The sequence below is a fragment of the Eupeodes corollae genome, chromosome 3, assembly GCF_945859685.1.
Source record: "Eupeodes corollae chromosome 3, idEupCoro1.1, whole genome shotgun sequence".
Taxonomy (NCBI): domain Eukaryota; kingdom Metazoa; phylum Arthropoda; class Insecta; order Diptera; family Syrphidae; genus Eupeodes; species Eupeodes corollae.
In genome coordinates, this window is record NC_079149.1 from 128,039,875 (window position 1) to 128,056,821 (window position 16,947).

Consider the following 16,947-nt stretch of genomic DNA (forward strand, 5'->3'; position numbering starts at 1 on the left):
TTTGGCTTTACTAAAAATATGACAGTTTTCCATTTAGTTTGCAACAAAATTAATTTTGGCTCGGTAGATGGCTACAAAAAGTTCCTGTCAATTTTTTGCCACTTTGTGCAACGATTAGAACCACATGTCAGCATTGATGCTTTGAATAGTTTCCTTCAAGCTGTCAATTGTCTTTGGCTTATCTACGTAGACAAGAAACTTCAAATACCGCCACACAAAATAGTTCAGCGGTGTTAAATCATACGATCTTGAAGGCCATGCTACTGGTCTACTCTGCAGGGCGATCATGTTAATGGAATTTTGGACTCAACGAACGTAATAAATGTGTACAGTTTGTGATCTTTCAATATTAGGTGTATTTATTATAAAATGGCAAACCAAACTTAGCATAAATCAAGTGACAGCTGTCTAAGAGAACATCGCCGAAAAAGTATTGCAAGATTGAAAATCATACGTCTTAGAAATCATTTATTACCAGAAACAGTACGTATCCGATTTAACGATTTTTCACTTATTACGTTAAGTTTTTAACGATGATCATTCTGTCAGAACACATCAGTCAATATATTATAATACCTGATTTTATTTAAGAGGGCATTCATTGTCAACAGACAATTCAAATATAAAACGTACATATTTGTTTCAAACGCAGGTAAAATCAACTGCGACTTATAAATTCATCACGATTCATTTCAAAAATAAAAAACGCAGTACGAGTTAAAGCCCATCCTTCGTTATGAAAAAAATAAAGTATGGCATATTAAAGCATACCATCTGTACCTATAGAAATTCCGTAGGTGTTTTTTTCTTTTTTAACTGTCACGCTCTACTGTAGAACGTCAATATTATATCACATATTTTTAAAATGGAATATTTCACCTATGATAATTAATAATTATACAACAAAAATGTTAAGGGTCATAAATTCCTCAAAGTTATTAGTTTAACCTTCAAAATAAAAGCACTAAAAACACCTACTACATTATTGACAATAAAATAAAAACCTACTCCTAAAAACAAGCTAAAAAAACCATAACTTTATCACAAACTGAGAAAATATTTATTTATTTGAAATAAAATTAAATAAATGAACAACTTTTTTGTTTCCTGTTTGCTTTCATTTTTGTATAGAATAGTAAGAAGCTTCAACAAACAAAGGTGGATATATCAATTAAAAATAAGAACAAAAATAAAGATAAAATAAGATGACACATTTTATTTGTGATACCTTTGTATTTATTAATAAAACAATCATCACAAGTGAAAAGTCATTCAATAAATCAATTTATAAATCAATTTATTGCACGAAGAAAGCACACGTCAATCCCAGTCCCCCATGACGTTTGACCGGAAATTGACAGCGTACGTTATAATTATTAATAAAATAATTTTATACATAAACATGCTTGGAATATGAAACAAACTCATTATGAAGAATGACGTTTACGTCAAAGTCTTTACAAAAACAATAATTATTATACAAATTTCTCTTGACTAGACAAAAATAAAATGTTTTCCTTTTTGAATGTTCACACGTTCGTTTAATTTGATTACGAAAATATAAGCATCATTAAATAAAATAAAAATAAGGATTTGCGCGAAACCCCACGTATTTCCCGAAAATCACGCGTGTTATAAATTTGTTTTTGAAAAACGCTCTGTCTTTGTAAAAATTTTACTTAATGATCGTGATATATATTTTATTTTGTTTTTATTTTTAGCAAAATATTCGATGGCAGATGGAGGAACTGAAAAAGAAAAATTACACTCAATTTAAAACACTTCCAGGAGGAAGTGCGTGATCTTTGATTTGATAGATGGAATGTATAGATGTAAACGTACCTCTTCAAAGATTAACAGAATGCGTTCCCAAATAAAACAAAATGAAAAATAAAAAGTTATTTAAAAATATTTATATAAATTATCAAGTATGTCTGTAGGACAAAGAAAAAAATAATGAATAAATTAAAAAATAAGAAAACAAAACACCTTTTTACTACGACGCAAAATACACGTCCATTGAATAACAAGCTAATTCAAAATGACAAACTAATTAAATTTAATTGTAGTACAGAAAAAACAAAAATAAATATTTCTAACATTTTTAATGGAATTTATTGATACAAATTCTTATAACAGCTGTTTTGTCTGTCAAATAAGAGGATTTCCCAAAATCTGGAAACACAGACATCAGGTGATGTGAGTTGTCTATGTCTAATGTCAAAATGATAAAAGGGAATTCCAATGACATGATATTATTGATCAACATGAGCTGTCACTTAAGTAATTAAGAAAGTAAAAAGATAATAATTTTTATATTTGATATTTATAAAGTGACTCAAACAAAATACCCAATTTTAAAATGTGTGTGTTTTTGTTTAGAATATTTGAACATTTTAAACAAAATACAAAATTGAAAACAATCCAAGTTTTCATACGAGAACACGTCGACTACGACGACATGATACGATACACGTCGTTTTATTAGAAAGTTAAATAAAAAAAAAAGAAAAATCAAGGACAGTGGCTAAGGTGCCACAACTTGTATAACGGATAAATGACAGATCGTAGAATCTAGGTCATGACTTTTATTTTTATAAATTAGTAACAAACGATGATGTCGTGTTAGCTTTAAAGAAATAATAAATTAAAAATTATTGTTTTTTGATTTTAATGATCAATTGGAACATGGAATTGATCTTTATTGAATTAGCGTATGTATGTTTAATCCATTAACGCGGAAACAAATGAAATAACACATGCGTCTGACGGCACATGCTTAGAAAAGGTCATTAACATCGTAGTATGATGTTGGTAGCACTGGTTTTTTACACTTGTCAAACTCAGCTGTCATTTGAAGTGTCATAAATTTTGTTGATGTTAATGTTTGCCATTAGCGATAAAAGATGGCTAAGAATTCAATGTGGTTCTAACAAAATGTGACAACAACCCATACAACACCATCAATTATGGCTTCTTTGCGTGGGAACTTTACTGGTCCCGTAGAAGATGGTGCAATTTTGCACCTTTAAATTTGTTTCTTTTTGATGCATAAGATCCAGAGTAAAACACTATTCCAACAGCCGGAAACGTGTTGGCAGATCTTGCATTGAAAACCTGTCAAACTCAGTTGTCATTTGAAGTTTCATAGAATTTTATTGATTTTTTTTCATTTACGATAATGGATAACTTAAACTGTTAAACAAGACTTTAAAATTAATTAGAACTTAGATAATACATATTTGCCAATCATGTCAATATTGCGTTAGAACGTTCCTTGTCACTTAGTTTCAATTAGAAGTTTTGACGTATATCGCTCATTTTCGAAAAATCGTTTTTTTTTAATTTAAAATGGTTCCTTAGAACTTCAAAAGTGATGTCCCATAATGTAAGAGTCCAGAATGTAAAGCGTTTGGTTTTCGAACTTAAGTATCAATCGTTCATACATTTCTACTCCTCAAAACGTCAAACGTCACGTTTGTGTTTTTTTGACAAAGGTCTCATTTGTAAATAAAATCCAATTTCTGTTATAACGACTCATTTGCTGTATAAAAAAAAAAAAAACAAAAATCCATCCTAAGGCCGTAAAAAAAAAGTAACGCATGTCTATTGTATTGAATTCAGCTAAATGTCAATATAACTGGCAAAAATCTGGTTTTTGATTTATTGTTGAATTATTTATATTATAATTAACTGCTCTAATTTAACAAGTTCATTGCTGTACTCTGAATTTTCTTAGCTTTGCATGATTTTAGCCCAAAGTTCTGTCAATTTGCTTTGTTGTATATGAACTTGACAATACTTTGAGCTAAATAGCATGTCAAAAAAACAACTCAGAGTAAGGAAACATATCTCTTAATAAAAGTTCACATTTGAACAAAAGATGTACACTTTTGACAGTTAAGTGAAATAAAGTTTTCATATGAAAATATACTCGTATATGTTCCCATAGTTGTGTTCAAAAAAATATATTTCTCAGTTTTTCACATTATTTCAACTCCATTTCTGACAATCGCTATTTCTAATTATTTTTGTCATCAATAAACTTGACATTTCACTTTGTTTTTATCTAAAAATCAAAAACTAAAAGAAAACATTCAAACATTTTACTTCACTATATAAGCTCCCTTCATGTTTACTTCCATGACATAAATAATTTAATTATTCCCTAATGTGTTATCTTAAATGTCATGTAGTTAAATGTCAACAGTTGTATGTCAAAATGTCATAACTCATATTTCCGTTCTCTAACAAACCCACCGTTAGATTTCAATAACTAAAGCTGACTGTCATTGAAGGCTTTTTGTTGCAATATTTATAACTTTAACTTTTGTTTTTGCACGCTTTAAGTAACTTAATTTAGGTAAAAACTTAAAGTTCTAAAGAAATTCTCTCTAAAACCAATATCAAGAAAGAAGAGAGACAATATCAAGAAAGTGTAGAGATGACAGAAGAAACTTTCAGAAGTTATTTGCGAAGAAGCTCATCAACAAAACTGAACTGAGATTCTACTCCTGGGACCTTCATCCGTTCAGAGGCTGTCGTAGTCGTTCACTGTCGGACACCCTACTATGACTGTTTAGTCAACTCAAAATCAGAGACTGTTCAGACTGACCAAGTATGAACTTCCCATTATTTTATGTACCGTTGTTGTTGTTTGTTTAAGTTTGTTGTTGGCTTTGAACTTCTTATGAAACGCTTTTAGACACCACACCAAGCCCAAACCGATTTCAACTCAAATTAATAAAAAAGCGTTTTGTATCGTGTCAACATCAAAACAAAGCAAAAACAAAATCAAAACCAACTTTTGTGGTGTATTTTAGCTTGCCGCTTGTTTGTTTATATTTTTGTATACTTCCAACATTTCCTGAGCACCCAAGTTCTCTGATGCAGCATGGACAACAAAAAAACACAAGTTCGACTGGCTTGACTGTTTCAAACCATAAAACAACAACATTCAAATCCAAACAACACATTAGTGCTTTTCTAAAGGTTTTCCCTTTAAGGCTACCCCCACACTTCTCTCCATCTTGTTTTTAGCTAAACTGACATTTGTATTTCTTTGTTTATCCAACAACGAGAAGTAAAAATACGAAGCCAAAAGCATCATGCTGATGAATTTTTGCACCCAACTTACCAAAGTCCAAGTCCATACAACAGAACAGAGGAAGGAGAATGGCTGTTTCAGAGTAGCTTGGAGCTTCTTCCTCAGTTAAAAGTCCCCTAATAGAATACAAACCTGCATCAGCTGTTATCCAATGCTAATTCCCTGCCCACATCATCTTTCCCTCTCTTCGAATTCAACAAATCTTGATAAAAGCTATACCTCCAATAACACAGCTATTGCTTTGGTTGGGTTATGTCTAAATAAATTTCGACTTGCTATGATTTCTGTTTGCCCAGCAATGATTACAATAATTCTACACCGAAGTTGTTGTCACTTTAAAATTTATTATTTTATTTTTTTTTACCATAAAATCTGTCTTGTCATTTTAAGTGTGTTTTTTAAAGGGGGTTTAAAAATGATAATCTTTATTATGGCATCAGTCAGTTCACACGTTAGTTGTTTCAAAATTGATTGTAATACTTTTGCTTGTAGGTTTAATTGGCAGTAGTCTTACTTACTTATACTTAACAGGAACTCAATTAGCACCTTAAGTGTCAAAGGTATTCTTTTACAGGTTGATAGAATTATAGTAGCTTAAATTAATCCTAATTGAAAATCAATATTTAGGGTAATGAAAACTTTTTAAGATAGCGTGTTTGAAAGCTGTCAAAAAAGATAAATAACTAAAGGTAGACTTAAAATAATTACAAATTCAATTAATATTAAAATTAAATTAGAGAAAAATACACTTTTAATGTGAAGTTTACGAAATTAATATCTTTCTTTAATGTCATTTTTACACAAATGTCATCTTCACTTGGGTTGGATAAGGTGGAATTGGGTGCGTTCATTATTACCTGGGAAGGACAAAAATACCAACATTATTTTTTTTTCTTTCCTTCGTATTTACACAGAATTTAAAGGCCCACAAAATGTTTGATAGCATTATTAAACGAATACATTTTTGTAAAGCAGTCATTGATTCAGCAAAAAGAATTATGGGTAAGCTTATTTTTCTTGTCAATCAATCTGTCACGTAAATAGCTTTGACAGTACTTAGAAATAACACTGTTCAACAGAATTTTTGTTCTTGGCAGTACAATCGCACTTTTGTTTTATACATTTTAATATCTTTAATTCAAATCCGCCACCAAAATCCATCTTTCATTCTTCTGAGATATTATGCTTTAAAATTAGCAAAAAGGAATTTTTAAGGCTGTCTAAATACTTGGAGTTTTTTTTCCAATAAATTCCGTTATAGTTTTCGAAATCTATAAGCCCCTTTCTTTAATATTCAGTTAAAATATTGAAATATTTAAGGTACATATTTTATAAATTATTCGAAAAATGTTCATAAGTTGAAAGACTTCAGAAACACTGAACTCATAAGTAAACCGTTTTCAATATAAAAAGGCAAAGCGGTTTGAAAATAATTAGTATACCGAAAAATTGTAAAAATAATTTCGAAAACGGGTATTTTTGAAATTAGAACAGATAATTTTTAAACAAAACTTGTATTTGGAATCAGCACTTAAAATTAACTCCAGAATGTGTTTTTTTTTGTCAAACTATGAAGAGTCAAATGATAACTCATAAGTCACAACTAATGAGAATTTCCAGAAACTATGTTGTGTTTGAACTAAGCCTTAAAACACCGTTTTTATTTGTCTATAATATTTTTAAAAAGAAATTTTTTAAAAACCATGACGGAATGGAAAAATTATTAGGTGGGTTTCGAATTCAGAAAACTTATTCCTTAAAAAATAGTAAAATGTTTATATTTGACTTTCAATATGTCAAAAACTAATTCCCTGATAATAGAAATTTAGGGACCCAAGGCGCCAGTTATAGCTATCATTGGTTTTCATCATTGAAAACAAACATTGGAAATTTTTTGACAGGTTATAGCAATCATTAAAAATTTCTGTCATTGAAAAAAATTTCCTTATTAAAATCCACCGAAAAACTTTTACCGACAGAAATCTGTCATTGGAATTGTGTGAAATTGGAACACAAATCAGTGGAACAATTCGTTTCAGTTTTGAACATAAAAATATCATAAGCTGTTCAGGAAAATGAATTTCCGCCCGGAAAATAAAAAAATACATTTAAAAAAAAAATTCTTTGTGTGCTTTACGATCAATCAGTACATAATTTTCATTTCTAATCAAAGGGAAACACCCTCAAATATCTATTAAAAAAATTCCGTTTCGATTTTAATGACAGCTACGATTATAACTGGCACCTAAACATATTTTTACAAACAAAAAATGATTTACTCTGTTTTTTAAACTTCCTATGGAAAACAATTTAAAAAAAGGTATTAACTTTGACATATGTATTGAATTTTGAAAGCTAGAAAAAAAGAACATGATATCACACTTTAAATTAATTTCTCCTACAATTTAAATTATAAATTTAAAACACGACTGTCAAAATTAATGTTCGAAAAACAAAAATATTTTCGAAGTCTCAATCCAATAACAGGTAGATGAAATTTCACAGTTGTATTCAATTTCAATTTCAAAATGGCGGCTGTGCCAGGTGTTTGCGATGACTTCTCCCGTTCTCCATGTTTTCAGAGTCAACGATCGGACTTACTTGTTCATGTAGGTTTTTAATCATAATGAATTTATAATAACTAATAAAAATATGCACGTAGTTCTCAGGGATGGAAGGGACCTACAGTTTTAAGCTGATTCCGAAAGGCAAATTTGAGAATGCACTTTTCATGACAAGAATTACTCTGGGAGAATTTGTCAATTCCTCGCAAGAGGCAGTGACCATGAAAAAACTTTAGGTGACATAGGCAGGGGTTGAACCGAAGACCTCTCGCATGACAGTCCAACGCACTAGCCATCATGCCATGGGTACTACAGGGAAGCATTTAAAATCTTAAAAAATCGATTTTTCAAAAACCTGGGTTGGTATAGGGCCTTATGTTATCTGTATTGACACATTCAACGTTTCTCAGATTTGTATTGTAGGCAGTAAATGTCAAAATAATTCGTTTGACAGAGAGAGATTTATCTCTTTCACTTTATCTTTAATTTAAAACTTGACTTTTTTAATTCTGTGTTAAAATTTGGGTAATTTCATAAAATTTTAATGAATAGATTTAGAGACTTTTTTAATTACAAAATAAGTATAAGAAACATCCCTGACAAAATTACCCTTTATTCCATATGAAATAATAACATAAGTGGTTTAGAGAACTTTATAAATCTAAGCGTTATAAGTGATAAAAATCATTCGAACATTTTTTTTTATTAACAACCACGAATTAAGGCCCAACTGTAATAGACTTAACCGAACTTAAGCCAGCTTAAGGGAACGAACCAATACTCAGCCTTATATGTCACTAACCATAATAGACGTTCTGCTCAGTTTCGTTAAATTTCGCTAACTTTCACGCAATTACGCAAAAGCCATTTAAATGGCTCAAGCTTAAGCAAATGTCAAATTTGTTTTAGTTACTTGAATCCATTATGATTACTTTTTGTTTTGACGATAACTTCTGATAACTTTTCGTTCGGTTTTTATATTAGCTTACTTTCGGTTAAGTATATTATAGTTGGGCCATTAGAGATGTAACTTATAACGAAATGCCAAAAAATTAGACATCAAACCGGCTTAATTTAGGCCAAATATTTCTTTTTAAAATCTCCTGACTGTATCCCTAGGAATTTTGTATTGTATTTTAAAACACTTGTTTTCAAAAAATTTGCATCATTAAATTGTTCGACAATTTGCTTATTTTTGATCTACCATTTTAAAAAATCGTTAAGTTCGTCAAGTGATCAAGTTCAGTCAAAATGTTGTTGGCTGAATTCAGGCAATTTTTGTAAATCTACAAAGTAAACGTTATTTATTATTGAAAATTACAAATGACTCTTAATAAACGTGTAATTAAAAAACTCAAAGCTGAATCAAATGGCTTTTATAAATACTACTTTGAAACATTGACAAAAAAAATAATATATCTAAAGAGCACTCACCTACCTCGTTATTTTTAGAATTTATTGGAAAAAGTTCTATGCTTTATTCTTAATTCGAAATTTTGTTTAAAATCCATATTGTTCAGTGTGACGATATATTAAAACCAGATAAAGCTGTGCTCTCTTCTAAAACAAAAAAGAGCCTCTTTTAGAATTATAGCTTCTCAAAGCCCGCTCTATATTCACGTTTTATTACACCTCTCCATAGTTCTTTTTATAGGTGTAAATATGTACTTTCAAAAAATATAAAGATTCTGAACAAAAAGGCTATAGCTACTAAATTTCTCGAGATTTTTTGGCTCCTAGTACAAAAAAGTTCGATTATAGCTTCAGCTTCAGCTTTGGCTAAAGTTACACTCTGGCTTTATAATTTCGCTCATCGATACCACCACTACCGCGCTTTGCTTCACTCCGCTCCTACATTCTCCAACTAAACTAAACCCTTATAATATAATGTGCTCAAAATTATGTAGAATTTCATTGTTTAATAAAAACAAAAACAAAATTCAAAGCACATCAGCTCCGCTCCGTTCCGATATACTTGAATTCCCACGTCGCGCAGCGCCAAACCCCCGCTCCCTTTAAAATATCATCGCATATGAACATTTTCAAAAGTATAAAACGGGAGGAGAAATGCGCTTTTGTAAGTTTTAAGTTTTACAACAACTTTTTTAAATAAGTTCGCTTAAAATATAAGCAAAAAAAGCAGACTAAAAAGCGTTTAAAACTCTTGTGAGTTCAATTTTTCTGCTGAGAAATCAAAACCATTAAGGCTAGCAGCGAGAACCATTGAACAAAGTAGCAACGAAGGTTTATTCGATGATAAAGTTGATGCTGTTTAAAGGAAAGGAAGAATCAAAAGAGTTGTGCTTTTGGTCTCAAACCTACTGAAGAACCAAGAACCTGTTGTATTTCTGTATAATCTTTCGGCTCTCTATCTGCCAAGTCCACCTAAACAACTCGAAAGCATAATCAGGCTGAGGCTGACTATGGCTAAGTTGATAATGCTTTCAACTTTCAAGAGTTTGCAGAAAGCGCAGACTGAACACTGAACCATCAAGAATTAAAATATCGTCTACATCTTTTACCTTTTTTTAAGACTTTATAAGAATTAAAAAGGAAAGAGAACTGCAAAGTAATACGCTGAAATAACTTATTTATTTATAAAATATTTTTGTTGTTGTTGTGGTTTATACAAAAGTTAGCAAAATTATTATTATAAGCTGAGAACTTTTGCGAAGCTCTTTGGCTTTAGCTGTATTCGACGGTAAGGGAATGGAAAGAGATTACTGCAAGCTATTTTGATGCTTATTTAAACTCGACGGAAAGTCCACAAAAGTCTTCGGTGGCACAGAGTTTTTTCTTTTGAAAGAAGTTCTTTTAGGACCATAACGCAGGGTCAGGGCTTAGGGGCGAATTAGCTGTTGGGAAGTTCTTCTATTTCAAGGAAAGCGCTTTTGATTCCACACACACTATACAGATTCAACACTATAATATAATGTTTGCGATTTTTTGATTCTGTTTATTTGCGTATTAGGCTTTTTATAGATGTTAAATTTCGGAAGCTATTTTAAAAGCACACTTTTAAATTAATTGTATGACAAAGTAGATTCTATAGGATTGGCAAAGTTATAAACAATATGCTTTTGCTTTTGATATGGATTCATACATAATCTTCTTAGTTTTGAAGATCCCTTAACATAAATGACGAAATGTAAAAAGTAAATAAGTAATTTTGGTGTAGGAATCATTTTAAGTTATGTTTTTATACGTATGTTCTTTAGGAGAAAATTTGTTCATCTAGACCACATAGGTCTACTTTTCGAGTGGTTTTAGGTTTAATGTTTTTAAAATTTACTATGAAGACATGGATGATATTTTTAATGCTTGACTTTTTTATAATAATTTAAAAAAAAGAATTCTTACATTCTCCTTCATCCTTAAAAATAGAGTTGGAAGCACACAGTTCAACAACCTGATGACTTCACTTTTTTCCGAAATAGGGTATTAAGTGCAGATGTTATTTAAAAAAATCGCGTCGCTCTTTGTTAAAAGAAGTCATCTATCTTGACTCTGCGTAAGAGAAACCCAGTTATGGAGTTAACTTTGCCGGGCAAGAATAAGACTACTCGTGGAGTTCTAATGTTTTTGCCCTTACTAAAAAAGCTTTTCATAGACAGTTAAACGGTTTTTTTAAGATTAGAGTGTGTCATGGGTTTTTTGTTTAGTTTATTATTCATTGTTCATCACTTACCAGAACCGGGTCACAGTTTCTTACCCCTGCTATTTACCCAAATACTAGCAAAACTTCGTGGGAAAATGTTCGAAAAAATTTAATGTGATATCAGTGACCAATCAGGATATAGGTATTTGATTTTAAGACCAGCTTAGGTCCGTTCTACAAAAAAAAACAGTGACAAACAAAGATAAGATTAAATGGACCATTTCAAAATATCTAAGACTTTGTTATGCCAAAGAAGGAAATATCATAAGTATATCAGCTTCCTTAAGTCACCATGGGCCATTGACGCTTTACGAGATCGAAATGAAATCAAACGGTGAATGTAACCCTAACCCATTCAAGCCGAAAATACTCTACATGAACGGCTTTCCCTAAAGCCCGAAAAAAGTATGAGTATGTGATGAATTGGCAACAAAAATATGTTCCTACAGCGGGTATGCCCTTTTATAATAGTCTCATGTCCTAGCAAACGCTACAAGAAGCTAAAAGCTCAGAATATGATCATGAAATTGAAGCTCTTAATTGATTTTTACCAAAAACGGTGCAGGAACCAAACAAATTCAAAACTTAATATTTTTTTTCTAATGAACAATTAATTTAAAAAAAAATTCTTGAACTTAACAAATGTTTTTTTAAATTAATATTTTGCAAGAGTTTTATTTTTCTATTTTTAAAGTAGTTTTTTTTTTAATTTACTCAAAACTTTAAAAAGTAGAGTTATCTGGTTGTTACTCTTGATGCTTCCCATTGTGGAAATTGGGCTTAAGGGATTTTGAATAGAAACGTAAAAAAACATGAAACGAGGGATTGGCCAGAATACATTTTTGACAATATCTGATAATTGTTTCCAACGGTCATCTGAAAAAAGACATTAGAGGAAAAAAAATTATCCAAGACCACGGGCCCATTTCATAAACATGGACAATTGAGACAGATGACATGTGACAATGTTTAAATGAAAACTTGACAGTTGTCAAAATTCTGTCTTGCACAAAAGTTGATTCGCAAGAATTGTTAAACTTTCGGATCATATAGTCACATTTTTTTATTGAATAGAAACAAAAGTACAAATTACAATGTTGTCATTAAGAAATTTACAATTTTGACAGGCAATTGAGTCTCGGTCGTAAAGTGACAATTTCTATTAAAAGTTTCTTATATTATGTTTCCAAGAAAGAGTGATGGAGAGTTGGATGTTCAAACTCGTGAAGTACGCCATCCTCGAATAAATAATGATTTTGCTGCATCAAGGTTTTTAATTTAGCCCCGGTGCACACAGCGTCTTTTTGAAGCACGGTGACGCTGCGGTGCCGCAATATTTCAGTGCACACATGGGGTTAAGTTTCGTGTGCCTTTGAAAATAAAAACTATGTTTCATACACGAAACGAAGATTTTGGCTATATCCTTTTGTTGACCACAACGGCTTAAAAAAGCAATCTATATTTTATACATCCTTTATAAATATATGAAAAAATCCCGAAAAGGTTTTAAACTATTTACGAGTGAAAACTCTGTTAATGACTTGGCAGTTACAGAACTTTTTTATTTCATTTATAAATAAAATTCTCGCAGACACTTGACAGTCTTTTTTCCCGTTAGATGCCGCAGAGTCACCGCGCATCAAAATGACGCTTGTGCACCAGGGCTTAATGAAAAATTATCTCCTGCAAAAGTACAGTGCAATATATTTTGTTGAAAATTGGTCTGAACTTCCAGCATCCAACAAAAAAAATTGATACGAAATATTCACCACAGTTTGACAGTGATAAAAATGTCGCGACAACATTTTCGATTTAGTTAACTGAGAATTATGTCACTTGACAATGTCAGACGGAAAAACAAAAAAGAGGCTGGGTACGACCCACACTGATAACTTCCCATTCCGTCTGTCGATTTGTCTTGCTTAAAAGTTTGTAGGTTTTTGTGTAAACATTTTAAAATAACCAACACTATTTTTCATATAAAGAAATAATTTAGTTTGAAAATCTAGTTTTCATAGATTTTTAGTCGAAAACAAGTTTTTACCAATTTTAGTAGCATTTCTTGAAATTATACAAATTTTACGAATAAAATTCATTTGAGAGATATCAGAAACCGATCATCAATTTTTACCAAATTTGAGTATACTATTTTTTTATGAAAAAAACGGACTGTTGGTTAGACAGAAAAATAATAAATATATAATTTTTGAAAAGCCGTTTTAGTCGAAAATCAATTTTTACCAATTTTTAGTATTGTTTTTTTTTTAATTTTTAATTTCTGTAAAAAAAACTGTCCATTGGATCTTTCTCAAAATTTTACTGAATGTTAATAACAATATTTTTTAAAAGATTAAAGTGGTTGAAAGTCATAATCTCAAATTTTTAAGAAAATATTTGTGTCGAAAATCAATTTTTACCAACTTCGTTGCACAAAATTATTTTGGAAATAAAATCATTTTTCGATCGTAAAATATTAGAGGTGACAAATATTTTGTCAGTTTTTTTTTATTAATAAAAAACTCTTGATTTGATTTTTTTCAAAAATATATTTGTTTGGAATCGCGTATATATAATTTAAGTCTCTAGCCCTATTGATTCGTGAGATATTTTGGGTTAACCTACATTTTCACATTTATTTTTGATTAGGTAATATGTTAAAAAACTCACCCAATTAATTTTCTTGAGAGTCCTTTCTGTATGTTTCTGCATTATTATCTGTATTACAAAATTTATTTGAAGTCGATATCTCTACTGGTTTTTGAGCTATGGATAATAAAAAAACTTTCCGAAAGTACGGATTTTCGAACGTACGTACAGACGCACGTACAGACATTTCTCTCAAAATCTTTTATATCGACTCAATTCGACAAATCTCACCCATTACAATCACTTCCTGTGGGAAGTTAAAAATGGTTTTTGAATTATTCTTCATTCTCTAAAAAATAACAACAATACAAGTTGTGGAAGTTGAGCAAAAAGAACTTTGAATAGAAACGCTAATACTCATGGTCTCATGGAGTGAAGGATGGGCCAGGATAAAGTTTTTATGTTACCTTATAATTGTTTTTAACGGACATCTCATAACTTTTTATTAAAAAAAAAAACTGAGAAAAAGACACAAGAGGGAAAAAGTTATACAAGATCAGGGCCCTATTTCCTAAACATTGTCAAGTGCGACAGATGACAGGTGACGTTTTGTAAATGACTTGACAACTTGACAACTGTCAAAATAAAATTTCCAGGTCATACACAAAACATGGCATGACAGAGTATTTTTTAAAAACTGTCACAAATTTCCCGACAAACAGGTGACGTTTTGTAAATGAAAACTTGACAACTGTCAAAATAAAATTTCAGGTCATATACAAAACTTGTCATGACAAAGTATTTTTTGAGAACAATTTGGTCAGTAAGAAATTAACAATTATGATAAGCAATTAAGTCTCGGTCGTGAAGTCACAATTTCAATAGCAAGTTTAAAATACTATGTTATCGAATGAAGAATTGGATGTGCAATTTCACGTAGTATGCATTCCTCAAGTTTTGGAAAAAAGAATCAACAATTATTTGCTGCATTAAATGATTTTCAATTTAGCCGAGTGCACACAGCGTCATTGTCGCTGTGGTGCCGCAATATTTCAGTGCATACATGCGACTTTTTTCACATAGAAAGGTGATGAAATCTATATATATAAAAGAAAGTCGTGTTAGTTACACCACTTATAACTCAAGAACGGCAGAACAGATTTGGCTGAAAATTGGTAGGGAGGTAGCTTAGAGCCAGGAGACGGACATAGGATACTTTTTATCTCGTTCGACAGCGTTCCCGTGTGACTTGACATGAAACGTCAGTCACTATAAAACTTGGTATAACAAAAAAGAATCAGACTTGGAATAACAAAACGCAAATGACAGCTATGTAATTGACGTAAAATGACAGCTATGTAATGACGTATGGATGACAATTTGATATTTGTAAGAAATCAATATTAAAACTATTTCTATTAAATAAATAATTGAGAAGTGGATTGAAGTGAAGTGAAGTTTAATTAAAAGTGAAGTGAAGTTTAATTAATAATGCCGCGACCAGCCTGAAGCTCTGGACCGTACACTTAGGAATTTTAGAACTGAGTAACGTCCGATGAGAGGTATTGTGATACTGTTTGCATGTGTGCCAAGAGGTATAAAATCGTCGTTTCTGTGGACTTCTGTCAAACTTTAAAGATTGACCACAAATATGCGCGTACATTTGGGTGGTGATAGTAATTCAGCACAATTTTCAAGAACTCTTTTGGATATAGAAAATGGAAATATTTAAAATAATGATGGTGAAGTACTAATAGAACCAACATTTGCTACTAGCGTAACTAGACAAGATGAATTAAAAGCTAATGTTTACCCGTCGCCCAAATTTCAGAAAAAACGGATGACTGGTAACGCGAACGAGTGATTTTAGAACCTAAAAACGATTCTGTTCCAAGCATAAATTATAAAATTCTTTCAATGTTTGAAGCCCATCAACAAACTTATCTTTCTATTGATAATCTGACTGATCAAGATGATGCTATTGATATTTCAATCGAATTTTTGAATTCTTTGAATACATTAGAACTTCCTTGGCATAAACTTGACTTGAAAATTGGGGCTCCAATAATACTTATGAGGAATTAAATGCACCGAAATTATGCAATGGTACTAGATTACGGATAGTAACTATAGTAAAGCGATTGAAGCTAAAATTCTTTCCGGTTCAGCTCAAGGCCAAAGCGTTTTAATTCCCAGGATACTGATGATTACTAACGAATGCCCTATAAAGCTTTGTTTTGCTATGTCCATCAATAAGGCACGGACACTGAGGGTTGCAGGCATTTATATCACAAATCGCTGTTTTACCCACGGACAATTTTATGTTGCTTGCTTCCGTGTCAGCTCGGCAAAAAATCTGTATGCTTACTAAAAGTATTTTAACCATAATAGAAATATGTATAGAGATACTTTATAAAAATTATTAAATAAAAAAGGTACAATATAAGAAAATAGTAGTTTTTCATCCTAATTTTTTTATATAAAATAGTTGAATACCTCCCGGGTGAAGTCGGGTAAACCAGCTAGTATAGAATAATTAAATTTTATATGAAACGTTTTGTAATAAATCAATTTTTGTTTTATATGACTGCAAAATATATACAATCAAAAGATTTTGATTTAATTTGTTTTCTGTGGAGATATCCGAAATATAAATCAATTTATTAATATTTTTATTATTACATACTTTAGTTTATTTAAAATAAATGTTTTTTTTTTTTTAAGAAATATACAATATTTTGTATAAAATTAAATAAGTTTGAAGTACATTTATTTTAATTCTCTCAAAATTTTTTATTCTAATACCAATTTTTGTCAATTTTCAGAATTTTGGTTTTATTTTTTGTATGGATTGGATTTTTACTTAAAAAAAAAGGAATATAATTTTTTATTTTATTCTTTTGTAGTAATTACTTTCAAATTGATTTCAAATTCTGTGCAACAATATGATTGACGAATAAAGTTTCTCAGTTTTATTTGTTTTAGATTTTTGAAAAAAATGTGTCCTCTTTTTTAAAATTCATTTGTTAATC

The 16,947-nt window shown here is 30.6% G+C and overlaps 1 long non-coding RNA gene across 1 annotated transcript; it reads right to left on the reverse strand.

Moving 5' to 3' along the window:
- Positions 1 to 1,280: 1,280 nt before the first annotated feature.
- LOC129951756 (uncharacterized) lies at positions 1,281 to 2,666 on the reverse strand. Its single transcript, XR_008782223.1, has 2 exons — positions 1,843 to 2,666; positions 1,281 to 1,748 (listed from the first exon to the last, which is right to left on the reverse strand). It is a non-coding gene; the product is annotated as an uncharacterized LOC129951756 (long non-coding RNA).
- Positions 2,667 to 16,947: the final 14,281 nt, after the last annotated feature.